At 42.8% G+C, this 16,615-nt stretch overlaps 1 long non-coding RNA gene across 3 annotated transcripts in view; it reads left to right on the top strand.

Moving 5' to 3' along the window:
* The first annotated feature begins 504 nt into the window (after positions 1-504).
* Positions 505-16,615, top strand: part of LOC117070969 — a 103,554-nt gene continuing 87,443 nt past the window's right edge. For 2 of the 3 annotated variants that reach the window (XR_004432116.1, XR_004432118.1), the window contains exons 1-2: positions 505-736; positions 1,649-1,826. This is a non-coding gene — a long non-coding RNA (uncharacterized LOC117070969). Of the gene's footprint in view, positions 737-1,648; positions 1,827-12,128; positions 12,245-16,615 lie in introns of those variants that run through there. The other variant, XR_004432117.1, reaches the window with a different exon arrangement.

A 16,615-nucleotide genomic window follows, 5' to 3' on the forward strand; every position in this document is an offset into this window, starting at 1 on the left:
GGCTGTTGCTGGAGCTGACACTGCTGTGCTGCATGTCTGGCTGCCACCAGTTGCCTCTCTCTCTGGGAAGTGGAATTTGAATTGCAGGTGCTGATGGCTGGTGGAAGAGGGACAAGACCACATTATCTGAAAATTCTTGACTGGATTGCTTGCTCCTCATTTCACTGCTGGGTGCCACAGGCTTGGGGTTAACTGTTTGTTTTCTGAAAAATATATGATAAATTGGTATGAATTATTTGAAGAGGTAAAATCATTCACTGGTAGTGTCTTCTTGACCAAGTCAGGGATTTTTTTTTTTCAGAGACAGAGTCTCACTCTGCATCCAGGCTGGAGCACAGTGGCATGAATGTAGCTCATTGCTACTTGAACTCCTTTTGCCTCAGCCACTTGAGTAGCTGGGGCCACCAGCACATGCCACCATATCTGGCAAATCTTTTTTCTTCTTTTCTTTTTTCTTCTCTTTTCTTTTCTTTTCTTTCTTTCTTTTTTTGTAGAAACAGGTTCTCACTATGTTGCCCAAGCTGGTCCTGAACCCCTAGCCTCAAGTAATCCTCCTGCCTTAACCTACCAAAGCATTGGGATTATAAGTTTGAGCCACCGTGATCAGTCCAGGGTAGGAAATGGAATCTTAACAACTGTCACATGAGCTTTGAGGGGATCCTTCTCCAGATGAGCCTTCACTTGAGACCTCAGCCTTGGACATCATCTACATCTGGATTCCTGACCCAGAGCAGCTGTAAGTAATGTGTGTATGGTTTTGAGCCAGCACACTGTGTGGTAATTTGTTGTGCAGCAACTGATAACTAAAACAAAAGATAGTACATTTAATTTATAATACTACCCTGGATTAGATTCTGGAACAGAAAAATGGCATTACTAGAAAACCTGGTAAACTCTGAAGAAAGTCTGTAGTTCAGTTAATAGTTTTGTACCACTGTCAATTTATTAGTTTTCATAAATACACTACGGGTATATAAGTAAGATGTTAACATTCTAGTAAACTCCTGGGTATGTAAAACTAGCTGTACTATGTTTGCATCTTTATGTATATGTAAAATTATTTTAAAATGAAATCTTTGATTTTTTATTTTTATTTTTAATTATAAAAGACAGGCATGCATATGTTATACCAGCTTCTGGGGAGGCTGACTTGGGAGGATTGCTTGAACCCAAGAGTTCCATGTTGAAGTGAGCCATGATTGTGTAACTGCACTCCATCTTGGGAATCCGAGTGAGATCATGACTCAAAAAAAAAAAAAAATGGCCTCAGGGATGAATGGACATATAGGAAAAAAATAGCCAAGCACATTTCCTCTTATGTTTACCCTTCCGTACATAAATGCATCCACTTCAGGAAGCCACCATCAAACTCAAGGAACGCTTGTCTGTATTGGACCTCCCCATCACACTCTTCATTTCCAAGTAACTTGTTTGAGTGTCAGTAACCTCTCTTTTCAGAGATACTTGCTTATGCCTCACATATCCCAGAAAGGGCCACTTTCAGATATCATTTAGGAGCATATCTGCAGGATCCCACTGAACACATTTTGTCAGACAAAGTTTCTGGATGCCAGAGACCAAGATTGAGAAATATTAGTGACAAGAAATATAAATTATATTTTCATGTTATGATTTTTTATTAATACAGGCTTAGTTTTCTAAAGATAACTCGCCTTCAAGCCTTGTTGGAATCCTGTGATAATTTCTTTTCACTCCACGTTCTCCATCAAGAATTCTGTGGAACTTTGTATTCTGTTGAATACCAGAATTATATCAGCAATTCCCAAGCCCCAAAGTCACCAAATGGGCATCATCATTGATATCAGGTGGGTGGAATACAAAAAATACATAACCATATATAGTGGTTGGTGGTTGTGACAGTTTCTACTTATCTGGACTTGGACAAAAAAATCTTTTCACACCAGATTTTTGGCAGCTGAGATTCAAAATAGGTTTTGCACAGGTGTGGAACACCTGATAGAGGCAAAACAACAGGCCAGGTGTGGTGGCTTATGCCTGTAATGCCAGCATATTGGGAGGCCAAAGTGGGTGGATTGCTTGAGTCCAGGAGTTCAAGACCAGTCTGGGAAACATGGAGAAACTGTCTCTACAAAAAATTAGAAAAATTAGCTTGGTATAATGGCACGCACCTGTGGTCCCAGCTACTCAGGAGGCTGAGGCGGGTGGATGGATTGAGCCCAAGAGGTCAAGGCTGCAGTGAGCCATGATTGTGTGACTGCACTGCAGCCTGAGCAATAAAGCAAGACCCTCTCAAGAAAGAAGAGCGAGAGAGAGAGAAAGGAAAGAGGGAAAGAAGGAAGTAAAGGAAGGAAGGAAGAAAATACAACATATCTCCAACCCTCCAGCAGTGATCTAAGAGATAGACACAGGCTGAGTGGTGATTCTGCGTATGTGCTGGTTAAACAAAAAATCCCACAGCAGGAAGGACTCTCCACTCACCCCACACACAAGTTCCTGTTCAACACACTGCTACACAGCACCAGGGTTGTTCCCAGGGACCATGCCTAAAAACCCACAAAGACATCAGACTTCATTCTGAACACCCATGGCCATGTATAATGTTGACTTGTTTTTTTGGTCTATAAAAATGGGGTGTATTGTCTACACCACAGTAATAGTGACAGTGAGAAAATGAGCTCCTGAGACCTAGAGACTTGGAAGAGACATTGAGCTTCATGGATATTGTTTCTCATTCTTAGATGAGGATAACTGTTCCTTAGGTGCTGTTATTTGAGCATTTGTAATTCAAGAAAACTAACTTCTTTAAGCTCATACTTTATTACTTAAGACATGAGAGCTTCATTTAAGATTCTCATTTTAAAACATGGTGGGTGCTTCCATTTATTTCATTTGAACTGAAGATACTATCATACTTAGGTGACTTCCCTAAGTTCCCCATGTTCAAATCCCTTTTTATCTTCATTTTGATGCATGCTTTCTAATCTATCATGATAAAGAGCGTGAACATTGTGCTTCACCAAACCAGGAAGCAACTGAAAAACAAAAAGCTAGAATGGCAAGCCATAAGTTAGACATAAGTAAATGCATACAACGTGTAACCCATCTCAATGTGGCATATCAGGGTGATGGAGACTGGAGAGATGAGGTTTAAAAGAAAACAGGCGGCCGGGCACGGTGGCTCAAGCCTGTAATCCCAGCACTTTGGGAGGCCGAGATGGGCGGATCACGAGGTCAGGAGATCGAGACCATCCTGGCTAACATGGTGAAACCCCATCTCTACTAAAAAATACAAAAAACTAGCCGGGCGAGGTGGAGGGCGCCAGAAGTCCCAGCTACTCGGGAGGCTGAGGCAGGAGAATGGCGTGAACCCGGGAGGCGGAGCTTGCAGTGAGCTGAGATCCCGGCCACTGCACTCCAGCCTGGGTGACAGAGCGAGACTCCGTCTCAAAAAAAAAAAAAAAAGAAAACAGGCACTAAACTCAAAGCTGTGCTAAATGATGTCACAGGCACAGATGTCATCCTGTGGGGCTCCAAGTTCCCAAACAACCTCTCTGACAGCACAAAAAATATGATTTCCCGTAATATACTAAGCTACCAGGTTTCAGAGTGGCTGTCCTGGACACTACAATTTTCAAAAAACTATCATTGCAAACAAGCCAAATTCTTAGACCTCTTCATGAGGCAAGTACCCAACACTCTTTCTCCATCCACACTTTAGAGTTAGAGTTCAATGGATGGATGGCTCATATATTTGAAATCATGATTTCATGTTCACTTTTTTTAGTCTCTCTGAAGCCTTAAATCTAGGTCAGGGAAACATTCATGTAACTCATTACAATTATGCCTCCTCCTCAATGGATTTCTAGGACCATCAGGTTTTTTTTTTTTTTTTTTTTTGAGACGGAGTCTCGCTCTGTCACCCAGGCTGGAGTGCAGTGGTGCGATCTTGGCTCACTGCAAGCTCCGCCTCCCGAGTTCACGCCATTCTCCTGCCTCAGCCCCCCAAGTAGCTGGGACTACAGACACCCGCCACCATGCCCGGCTAATTTTTTGTATTTTTAGTAGAGACAGGATTTCACCATGTTAGCCAGGATGGTCTTGATCTCCTGACCTCATGATCTGCCCACCTCGGCCCGCCAAAGTGCTGGGATTACAGGCGTGAGCCACCACGCCCGGCCAGGACCATCATTTTAAAAATTGCTTCAACATACGTAAAATAGGGATTTCAGTACTCTAGTAAAAGCTCTCCATTTTTAATAGTTAGCATTCCATGGAGGGCAGGTCTTTGGATACCTACCACCAAAATATGAGGAAGCCAAACAGCTGAAGATAGAGGCTGATATAACTAGTCTCTGAGAAAGAAACACTTAGTAGGGGTTTATGAAGAGATGTTAGAGTCACACGTAAGACTTGTATACCATGGGGAAGGAATATGTAGGAAAGCTGAAGTCTACCTGTCAGGGAAAGGCAGAAACACCATGTGAATCTAAGCACAGGATTTATAGTTGTGGTGGTTCTGACCTAAGGGCAGGATTGACAGAAAAATCATAATTTTCACAAGGAACAGTAGATACAATAGAAATTTTATCCCCTAGTATGCATATAAAGGGAAAAAAATTATACAGAAAGCTTAAGAGGCAGTCCCAGAACTGGGGAAAATCAGAAGTCAACATGGTGAATTAGCTTGCAAGATTGAGTTGTTTTTGCCTCCACTGCTAGGTAGAGGGTAAATGGAGTTGGTCAGCTAATGTGAAAGTGTAAGTCTGTTTCCTCAGTAATATATCGTAATAGAGAAGATGAGGCACCCCTGTTTCCAAATAGTCATTGGCAGTCGGAGAAAAGTGCCATATTCCCTTCCTCCTGTGGTACACGTGGAACTGAGTGCAGGTCTGGCTGATCTATGCATGCAAAAGCAATGACAAGGAGAACATGCAGGGTGAAAGGAAAGTGACTTTATTTTCCAAATCCAGCAGTGGGGAAATGACTGGATTATACCTCTATATACCAGTTTGGGCTGAGGGCACAGGTTTAAAGAAAGGGAAGCATGACATGGGAGGCATGCAGGAGTTGTGCAGATTCAGGGAGTCTATGTCTTACTCCAATGTGTATCTTGAGTTGTGGTCGACCTGGAGCCGCAGACTGATACCATCTCAATAGTGCCAGGTCATAGATACCCATCCTGAGGCAGTCTTCAGGGGAGAGACAGTTCCACAGCTGGGCCTTTATGTTTGGTTCATTTTAAATGAGCCTCTGGTATTTTGCTGACAGGCATATAGTTAGATAATTACGCATGGTGTGAGCTTAGCCAGCGAGGTAAATGTGTATAAGGCATGGACGTGCACAGTGGGAAACCGAAGGGGGTGTGGTTCCAAAGTATATTTCAAGGTTCTACTTGAAGACTAAGGCAATGGTTTCTGCAGTTTGCTTCAAGGTTACATCTCGAGACTGGGAAGAAAATAAAGAGAAAGAAAAAACTTAAATGTATTTTGAAGCTAAACGACTCGATTATAATCCTTCGCCATAAAAATCCATTCCATTTCCATGGAAAGTGGGCAACAGCATTCCATCTAGCTTCTTCCTGCTGAGAAGGGGCACAGTTAGAGGGTATCAGATTGGAATCTGTTTACCTGGAGTCAGAAATATTCGTGGGTTCCCAGACTAATACGAGAATGTGTTGGAACGTTATAGTGTGGGGACACAAAAGTTTCTGAAAAAGTTTTTCCTGCATCTCCATACAGTTTTGAAAAGCAACAAAACTGCAGCAACCAAACAGAACAGGGAGTAGAATACCAACTATACCATATATGAGAGTCTTCCATGGACCTGGAAGTCGACCAAACCATGACATTGTGGGATCCTGGTAGAGGACATTTATAGCAGAAATATGAGTATTCAGTGCATGCATAGCTTGGGTTATATTGTGAGAATAATCCGGTGTGTATACGCACCATTCAGTCTTAATGCACAAGTGTCACACTGGGCTATCTAAGGCCAAAGGGTTCTGTAGAGTCACTTGTCTAATCTGCGAGTTTTTTCAGTGAGAAGGGTAATGTTGGGTTAGGTGTTATGACAGGCAGCAGCTCTATACTTAGGATCTCTACTTATAATTCTACATCCACGTTTGCTGTCTGGGAGGAAAAGACGGTTAGTGAGTAGAACCAACAGGGTGCCCATTTTTGATGGTGTTGTCTGGCCTTCACATTTTCCCAGTTGTCAGAGAGAGAGTCCACATGGGACAGGATATGTCCTGGTAGGTAAGGGCTCCCCCAGGTGTACCTGCCGGTCCGGTGGTAAGGTAAGTAATACCAGCTATGACTGCCTCAGACCCATAGCTAACTCCAGGAGAAAGGATAGGCTCCACCATGTAGCTTGACGCTATTTTGCCATCCTAGCCACGTATTATTAGTTGATGGGTTTAGCCACGTTGCTAAGAGGTAACCATTCCGTAGCCTGGCTGCTAGTGTGGGGTGTGTTGCTCTCATGTTTTGGGATGCACAGAGGTGCAAGACACATTGCCTGAATTTGCACCATCATCAGTCATCCTGTGTTGTCATGTACAGCATAGTCTATAGAGGGGGTGACATTAACCTGCTTACGAGCCAGATGGAAGATAGGTTTCCGGGTTTCCCCAAACGTGGAGCACTCATGGTGAGTGGTACTATAATCATAGATGGGAAATGGGTGAGAATTTTTACTCTTGTCCTACATGTAAACATAACTCCAAGTGCTCGAGGTGGTAGCTTGGATGTGCTTGGATGTGCAATGGCAAGTCAGCAGGGGTACCTCCCCACAGAAAGGGGTACCTACCCCACAGACCCAGCAGTCTGTTTTGTTTTGGAGGAAAGCCACAGTCTACACCCATTCATGTAGTTTCAGCAAGATCACTATGTGCCAATTACTCTAGAATTAACTGAGAACTTCATGTTAACAAAAATGTATTGCTTATCTCTCCTCCTTTTTCTCTTAATTACTTCAGATCTTTCCTTGGCTCACATAACCAGGTAGGCATCTGAGTGAAGCCCACCTTTCAGTCTTTGAAGGGACTCAGCCCTTTGTACTACATCCTGTTAGGAGGGCTGCATTCTGTCCTGGGATCGTTTGTAGTGCACAAGATGCATCCTTGTGTAATTTTCTGAATGATATTTTGGAAGTGTGGGCTACTGAGATATGGTTGCACTAGGTTGGCGAGGGCATCTCTCCCATAGTGCGTTTCTTTATGTAGATGTTTTAAGACTGGATAAACCAAGGCCTTGGGGAGTATCATCATCCTGTAGCTGTCAGTTTTCCAGGGAAATTGGAATCTCTTTTCTCAAACCCCTGGTTCGGGCACGTTTGGAATCTTGTTCAGTGTAATGAGGTTTAAAATCTAGTAATTCCAAATGGAATATTCATGTCCCAGAATCTGTGCCACCCAAGCAGCTCATTTTGCAGCTTTGCCAGCTGCCTGGTAACCTTTGGTCGTGAATTATCTCTCTGGTGTTGGGGAAGTGCATGATGGAAGCCTGGGCCGGCAAGGCAATTGCCTCTACTAGGGACAGAATTTCTCTTGGGTGTTTAATATCTGTGTTTTCTGATTGCAAGCAGCCTCCTCTGTGTTTCCACATCACCCAATGGGCGTGCATTTCCAGGGATGCATATATGGAGTCAGAATAAATGTTTACTCCCTTTTCCTGGGACAGTTCTAGAGACTCTGGTAAGAGCAATTAACTCAACTCTTTGTGCAGAGGTAGCTGCAGGGAGGGCACGGTCTTCTATTACCCTTTTGGTAGTCACCGTGGCACATCCGGCTCTGGGCACATCTTTCATTAAGCTGCTCCCATCAGTGTAGTTCAAGTCCAGAACACTCATTGTCTGGTCTGACAGGTTCAGCTCGAATAAGCTGCATCGAGGATGTACAGTCCTGCTTTACCCAGGGTTGTGTTCAGTGGCTGAGAGCAGTGTGGCAGGGTTTAGAACCATGGTGGTTTGTAGGGAGATATTTGGATCATGTAAGAGGATGGCCTGGTATCTGCCCATTCACCCCACAGTGAGCCAGTAGCCTCCCTTTTGTTCTAGCAAAGTCAGCACCTGATGGGGCACAAACACGGTAACTGGCTGTCTCAGAGTAAATTTTTCTACTTCCTGTAGGACGTCACAGTGGGCACTTTTGCCCAGACTCAGGGGGCCATCCCTTCATCTTTGGCCTAATTGTTTAGAGAAATAGGCCACGGATTGTGGGGCATCTCCCAGCATTTAGATTAGCACGCCCAGACCTATGTTTTGTTTGTCTTGGATGCAGAATTTGAACAGCTTTTGGGAATTTGGTATCCCAGTGCAGGGGCTGATACCAGCTTTTCTTTGATGGTATAAAATGTTTGTTGGCCTTTAGATGTCCAGAGAAGGGCCTCGGAGTCTAGTCCCTTTAGGGATTCATAGAGGGTTTTAGTCATTAGTTCAAACTTAGGAATCCAAATCTGGCAGAATCTAACCCTTTATAAGAATCTCCGCGGTTGCCCCCATTCTCTGGGGCTTTATGGCTGCTATTGCCTGTTTTTGACCAGACCAGGTTCCTTTGGCCTTGTTTTAACCTAAAGCCAAGACAGGTTACCTCCTACTTACATATTTGGGCCTTCTTGGGAATACTTTGTATCCCTATTGTACCAGGTGATTTAGGACTAAGATGACCTCAGCTAAGCATTTCCTTTAGTTGTGGCTGGTATTAATTATCTGTGTGTTGTAGCCAGACTCCTTAATCTTGTTGTAGGTCTCCTAAGTCTTTTGCCAGTATTTCCCCAAAAATTGTTGGTGCGTTTTTTTTTTTAACACATTGAGGCCCCACTGTCCAACAGTATTGAGAGGTTGTTTTAGTCTCTGGGTTCTGTCATTTAAAAAAACAATAATAATTGTTGGGTCTTTTCTTCAATTGGAGGGCAGAAAAAAGCATCTTTTAGATCTAGCACTGAAAAGCATTCATAATATCTATATATAGCAGTCAGTAGAGTGTATGGGTTAGACACCATTGGATGAATATCCAAGACTGTTTTATTAACGGCTCCCACGTCTTGGGCAAATAGATGTTTGTTGAAGTGTAGCTTCCTTGCAGGCACAATAGGGCTATGATATGGGGATCTGCAAGGATGAATCAATCCATCTACTCAAATTTTTGCAAGACTGCCTTTATTCCTTCTAAGGGTTCCTTTATTAATGTATACTGATTGTTTTTTATTTGCCTCCCCCCAACCCCCACCCGGGGCACAGTAGCCCCTTCTATTTTTTTCTATATGCACTCACTGTGTGTTTCTTGTTTTTCCTGGGATTCTATCTGCCTATTCACAATTACCCATTCTCTCATAGACTTCTGAGGGAAAATTCTTTCTTCTTAAGGCAAGTGCATAACATCTTAGTTGCATCTTAGTTGCTTGCTCTAGCAGGACCTGTGGCCATAGTTATTTCTCTGGGGAGAAATTACTTGAGTATTTAATTTGCATAATAGGTCTTTTCCCAGCAAGGGAATTGGGCATTCTGGCATATGGAAATAGCAATGCCTTAGGTCCAAACGTTTTAGTTGGCATGCTAAAGGTTGTAGGAACGCCTTTTGTTGCATTCTTCTTGCAACTCCTGTCACAGGTACAATCATTTTGGTGCTTTTTGCTCCTAAGGTGTTAAGAACTGAATAGTTTGCCCAGTATCAGGCAGGAAATCAAATCACTTTTCCTCACTGTCAGTCATACCCAGGGTTCCTGTGGGGAAATTTTAATTGTCCCTGAGGGATTCAGAAGAGCCCCCAGGCATCCCTGTCCGTGGTCAGAGCAGTGACCCTGCTCCATTATTTGCCTGTGGACTTTTTCTTGGTCATATTCCTCCTTTTTCTGGCCCCTCTTCTGGGACAGTCATCCTTTCAGTGACCTTTCTCCTTACACTAGGCTCACTGGCTGTGTTCCAGAGGCTTGCTTCAGTTTTTCTGATGCAGAGGCTTCCTTGTTCTTTCCACATTTATGGTTGCATCTTCTGTTTCTTTGTCTCTCCAGCTGGGGAGGGGTCATTCCTAGTGAGGCTTCCTGTTTTGGTGCCCCCTTCCTGAGTCTAATCAGGATGAATGTTTGTGAATATTCCAGATGGGCCATGTCCCTTTATCAATTGGAGCCCCAATTAGGGTTTGCATCCAGAATGGTCCCTTCAGGTTTGGGGTATTTGGATTCGTTCCATGGAGGCACCAAGACTCTTGATCTTCTTTTGTCTGCAGTCAGAGGCGTATTTAGGAGAGACTGCACATCTGCTCAAGTACACTGGTGGGTAGCACAGACAGACACATAGAGATCAGTCATTTTCTGGGGATCCATTCTGTAAGGTGGAGATTTTCCGTTTCACAAGTTAGATGTTGAAAAATGGGCTGGAGGTCCGGTAATGTGTGACCGGTTGCCCACTGGCATCCAGGCCACCCATGGCCATCCTGGTCAATGGGAATTCCCTTGCTCCTGCCATGGCACTTCTTGCTAAACCATGTACCCTGACAAGCACTGGAGAGAGAGGTCATCTCTGTTCTCCCATTATACTGAGGTGGCAGAGTAGCTCCCTCTTATTAGTCTGATGCCTCACTTAGTAGCATCAAGGTCAATGTAGAGGCCAGCGCTAAAGGCCTCGTATGGCAGTACCGCAGTGGGAGCTGTTAGGGGTGGAGCAGAGGCCAGGTGCATTCTGGCTGTGGTGGTTGGAGCTGCTAAAACAGCTGGGTGTAGGACATTTAAAAGTCCTAATTCTTCTTCATTCCTTTCTGCCTGAGTTTGGCTCTCTGGCTTGTAAAGAGCCTTTTTTCCATTCTGTCCTTTGGTACAGCTAGCAGCTGGCATCTTCCCTCATGGTATGAATCCTGATTTTCGAAAAGCATGAAGGCTTGGACATATGGTATTTTTTTTTTTCTAATTTTCCAGACCTCTGACAAAATGAGTCTAACTGCATTAAAGACTAGTATTGGTTACATCCATTCAGAGGTCGAAATTTATAACCTAACTTGTGCATAGTCCAAACAGCGCTGCAATAATAGACCATTTTTCTCTTAGTCATGGGCTCATAGCTCTAGGCTCTACGGTTAGCTAGGATATGCTCCAGGGGCTTCCCAGAGGGGAGAGACGCCTCGTTTCCCCTCCTGGCTTGGTTTCTATGTCCACACTGCTCACCCCCGTTGGAACAGTGATGACAGCTTTTATTGGTTGTCTCTCTTCTGTTCTGCACTGCTCATAGCCTTCAACCAGAACTCCAGGGTCGGAAAGACTTTTCTAGCTTCATGTAAGCAGTGCACTTAATACCACCCATGGTCCTAAAAGGAACACTTGTGCAAATCTCACCACACAGCTGGGACAGCCAAAGAGATCAGAGAAGAAACTCCCTGGGCAGGCTGGTGATTAGCAGCAGCTAGCACAGCATTCCCCCGCCACCGACCCCCTACCCCGGTCCACCAGCCCATCAACTTCATCCCCAGTCCACATTCTGCTGTGCTTAGTACCCTAGTAGAGGGTCACCACATGGCAACCAATTAAATGGTAAATTAGGCAGACAAAAAGGGCAGAGGGGTTGGAGTCAGGACTGCCTACACACTTATTCCGTATGCTGGTAAGCTTTTTGTTTCACATAAACAACATTAAGCACCATGAGCATGGTGGCAAGCTCTTTAGATAACCTATGGCATAGTTCACATGCTTCCTTTCTCCATAAAAACTGGCACAGTTGTGAGAAGTACTCCAGGGTCCTAAGAAGAGTGACCCCTGCGAGGGCAGTGGAGGCTGTTTTCCTCCAGGGCTGGATCCTGGATGGAGTGGGGCTTCCGCAGATCACCTTGCAGAGGAAAGAAGGAGGAGGAGAGAGAGACAGACATGAGGGCCTGCATGTAGATTTTGCACACTTTGACAGTTGCAGATTCAGACTGCACAGGCCTGAGCAGATCCTCACCAATGGGCTGGGTCCAAGTCCTGAAACCTCATCTCAATTTCAGATGCCCTCCCGCCAATCAGCTGACTCCAAGTGGAGCAAAGCCCAGGTCTTGACTTAGCTACAGATACTATACACACCCAGATGACACCACAATCAGCTGTGTCTAAACAGAGCAGAGTTCAGGTGACATCACAGAACAGGTGGAGGCAGTTCAGGATGTATTCTGGTTGCCTTACCCAGCTCTGCAGGCTGTCAGCCTCTTCAGTTGTCACTTGCCCTGTGGTGGAGAGTATAGCAGGCAGCTGGTGCAGTGGCAAGAAGAGAAAGGAAGTTCCCCAAGACAAAGACATCGCGGCAGGTAAAGGGAAATTCCCTAGAGCCCCAGTCATGGGATCAGCTCGCTGGAAGCAGGTGGCATTTCTGGGTAGTTTCTTTCCCTTCCAGTGGCCTGAACGGTGAAGCCTTGGTGTGCTTGTGTGTCTGATTGCCCCATTCATCGGAAACCTGACCGATGGTTTCAGGAACTCTGAGTGTGTCGTTCCCCTCTATGTGTCCATGTGTTCTCATCATTTGGCTCCCACTTGTAAGTGAGAACATGCAGTATTTGGTTTTCTGTTCCTGTGTTACCTTGCTAAGGATAATGGAGTGCAGCTCCATTCGTGTCCCTGCAAAGGACATCATCTGGTTCTTCTTTATAGCTGCATGGTATTCCATGGTGTATATGTACCATATTTTCTTTATACAGTCTGTCGTTGATGGACGATTTAGGTTGATTGCATGTTTTTTCTATTGTGACTAGTGCTGCAGTGAACATATGTGTTCCTGTGTCTTTATAACAGAATCATTTATATTCCTTTGGATATATACTTAGAAATGGAATTGTTGGGTCAAATGGAAGTTCTGTCTTTAGGTCTTTTAGGAATCACCACACTGTCTTCCACAATGGTTGAACTAATTTACACTCCCACCAACCGTGTATAAGTGTTCCTTTTTCTCCACAATCTTGTCAGCCTCTGTTACTTGTTTGACTATTTGTTATTTGTTATTTTATGACTTTTTAAAATAGCCATTCTGACTGGTGTTAGATGATATTTCATTTTGGTTTTGATTTGCGTTACTCTAATAATGAGTGATGCTGAGAAGATTCAAATAAATGCAATCAGAAACAACAATGGTGATATTACCACCAACCCCACAGAAATATAAGCAACCATCAGAGAATATTATGAACACCTCCATGGACATAAACTGGAAAATCTAGAAGCAATGGAAAATTCCTGCACAAATACACCCTGCCAAGACTGAACCAGGGAGGAACTGAATCCTTGAACAGACCAAGAATGGCTCTGAAATTGAGGCAGTAATAAATAGTCTCAGTGACAAATTTTTTAAATGCCACTTAGAAAAATGTACACATAATTTTGGTCTATTCAGCACATATATTTAACAATCACTTTTAGGAAGGATGTTAAAATATTTTATTATTTTTTCTCATTTAGCTTAATATTTTAAAAATATTTTTCTGCTGGCAACTATTTAGATCTCCATTTTCATTGACATAGTCAATAATTTACTCACCTTTCTATTACATAATAGCAGATCAACTGATGTGTATTATACTGAACTTTGGGACTCTTGACATAATTCATATATGCATAGTCATCTGAATGTCTTGGCCAGTGAAGACGGGATTCATCAGCCAAGGTTGAACAGGAATTTGCTCACTTGAAAGCAGCAAGCAATACAAAAGCAAGAAAAGGGTAGAAGAAATTTAGGAGTCTCACAAGCAGTTGAGGATTTATTTAGGGCCTGAGAAGGTACAGGGACCCCTCATAGGGGCCTGTGGACCACCCCAAGCACGGAAATAAAAGAAAATCTTGAGTCTATTCACAGAAATCCCAGGCACCTCTCTACCTCTGAGAAGTACATGAGCCACTTGATAAGCAAGAAGGTAATAGTAAGTTAAAACGGTAGCAAGGAATTGAGAGTCATGAGAATATGGGGTTCCCTATAGAAACTAAAAATCAAAGCTTAACATATGTCCCTGAGTTTTTCAGAAACCTGCCCCTCTACCAAATGGATCCACTGGCACATAGACCTCAGATAAGAGGGATTTATGAAATGAACTCTGCCATTCTTTATTCTGAATTTCTTCTTGAGGGGTCTACAGGATGTTATGTCTATGAGCCAGACTTACCATTATTTTCTGCTGATCCCAAAATTTTCTGACGAATTTTAGTTCTTAAGTAATTACAAATCAGAAAATCTTTGAATCCCCCTATGACCTATAAGCTTCCACTTCAAGATACTTCATCCTTTTAGGCTAAAACCAATGTGTAACCTCAATATATTAATTTACGACTATGTCTAACCCCTGCCTCTGTGTCTTTAAAATCCCCTACCTGTAAACTGGTAGTTTTGGTCTTTATTTTATTTTATTTTTGAGATGGAGGTTTGCTCTTGTAGCCCAGGCTGGAGCACAATGGCTCCATCTCAGCTCGCTGCAACCTCTGCCTCCTGAGTTCAAGCGATTCTCCTGCCTCAGCCTCCTGAGTAGCCAGGATTACAGGTGGGTGCCACCATGCCCAGCTAATTTTTGCATTTTAGTAGAGATGGGGTTTCCCCATGTTGGCCAGGTTGGTCTCAAACTCCTAACCTCAAGTGATCCGCCCTCCTCAGCCTCCCATAGTGTCGGGATAACAGGTGTTAGCCATCATGCCCAGCCTGTCTGCGTATCTTCTTAAATGTTCTTTGACACTCCCATGCAAACTTCATGATGTTCTTGTGTTTCTCAAATTGTACCATGAATTTATTCTTTCTACCCCATCCCCCCGCCCTTGTTTTTTTTGATGCATTCTGTTCTTTAAGTAGTACATTTAGAACACTGACATTTGGCCGGGTGTGGTGGCTCACGCCTGTAATCCCAGCACTTTGGGAGGCCGAGGTGGGCGGATCACAAAATCAGGAGATCGAGACCATCCTGGCTAACACCGTGAAACCCCGTCTCTACTAAAAATACAAAAAATTAGCCGGGTGTGGCGGTGGGCACCTGTAGTCCCAGCTGCTGGGGAGGCTGAGGCCAGAGAATGGCGTGAAACCAGGAGGCAGAGCTTGCAGTGAGCCGAGATGGCACCACTGCACTCCAGCCTGGGTGACAGAGCGAGACTCCATCTCAAAAAAAGAAAAAAACCTTGACATTTAAAGTGATTATTGATATAGCTGGATTAAAAATCTACCAAAATTTATTACTAACTTTATTTGTTGATTTGTCTTTGTTCCTATTGTTGTATTTCACTCATTTTCTACCTTTTGTTGTTTTGAGCACTTTATATCAGTTCATCTTGTTTCTTAGCGTATCTTTTTTTTTTTTTTTTACCTTTTTAGTGGCTAATCTAGGTAATTTTATTCTCAATCTAACAAATATAACAGCTTGTTAAACACAATAGTAGTGTGAATATATTTGATTAGGTATGGTTAAATATGTATCATTGTGTGTACGTATATGTATTATATATATGTATATATGCATATATTATATATACATACGAATATATATATTATATATGTGTATATATGTGTGTATATGTGTATATATATTATATATATACATGCAAACATGCATTTATGCTTAAGTGAATAACTGCAATGAGTGACAGAAGGAAAGAATTAGGGTTATTCTGTTACTGTAAGGTGTTCATACTACATCTTAAGTGATGTTGTTACTTGAAAGGGGGCTTGGATTAGTTAGAAATGTGAATTGCAAACTGTAGGGCAGCCTCAGTTCCTTGCTGGCTATTGACCAGAGGCTGCATTCAGTTTCTTCCCACGTTGACTTCTCCCACATGGCAGAATGCTGTATCAAAGCCATCAAGTCAAAGAGCTAACAAGACAAAAAAAAAAAATCGCAAATTTACATCACATAATCGTGTGACATCTGATATTCTTGTATTTTTGTGTTGTATGAAAGCAAGTCACATTTCATGCCCATAGTCACAGGGAGAGGATTACAATACATGGCCATGCACCCTGGCAGGTGGGGATCACTGGGCACCATCTTAAGGTCTACCAACCACGTCAGGTCCTGTCTGATGTGCAGCAGTTTCCCAGTCTTCATTTATCCTGAAGAATCTTAGCCCTTATGAAAAGAACTGGTCAGGTATTTTATAGGAAGCATCACAGTGTGGATTCACCTGATGATTTCTCAATATTTGAATAGAATTATAGACTTATTTTGAACACCTTTATCTTAATTTGAAGACAATAAAAACGGAACAATATATTATTTAGAAATATAAACCTAGACATAAAAATAATATAAAAAGGAAATGACAAATAGGAAACTGAAAATAATAGTAACCTTCATGGGGGTAAAAAATGCCATGAAATGGTGGAGATGCACATTTGGGGCATCAACAATATTGGTAGTATTCAGTTTGTTAAGGTCAGCAGTGAATTTAAGAAAAAGAAAAGCTTTTCTATTTTACGTTAGCTTTGGACTTACAGAACAGTTGCATAGTCAGCATGGAGAGTTAACATGCAACCAACACAGAGTTTCCGTTATTATTCACCTCTTATATTAGCATGGTTATTTGTCACAATTAACACACTAACGTTATGCATTCTCATTCACTGATATCCACATATTATTCAGATTTCTTTTTTTCCTACTTAATGTCTGTTTTCTGTTCTAGGATCTCTTCCAGGACAACACATTTAGGTATCATATCTC

The sequence above is a fragment of the Trachypithecus francoisi genome, unplaced genomic scaffold, assembly GCF_009764315.1.
Source record: "Trachypithecus francoisi isolate TF-2019V2 unplaced genomic scaffold, Tfra_2.0 Lachesis_group3, whole genome shotgun sequence".
NCBI classification, from domain to species: domain Eukaryota; kingdom Metazoa; phylum Chordata; class Mammalia; order Primates; family Cercopithecidae; genus Trachypithecus; species Trachypithecus francoisi.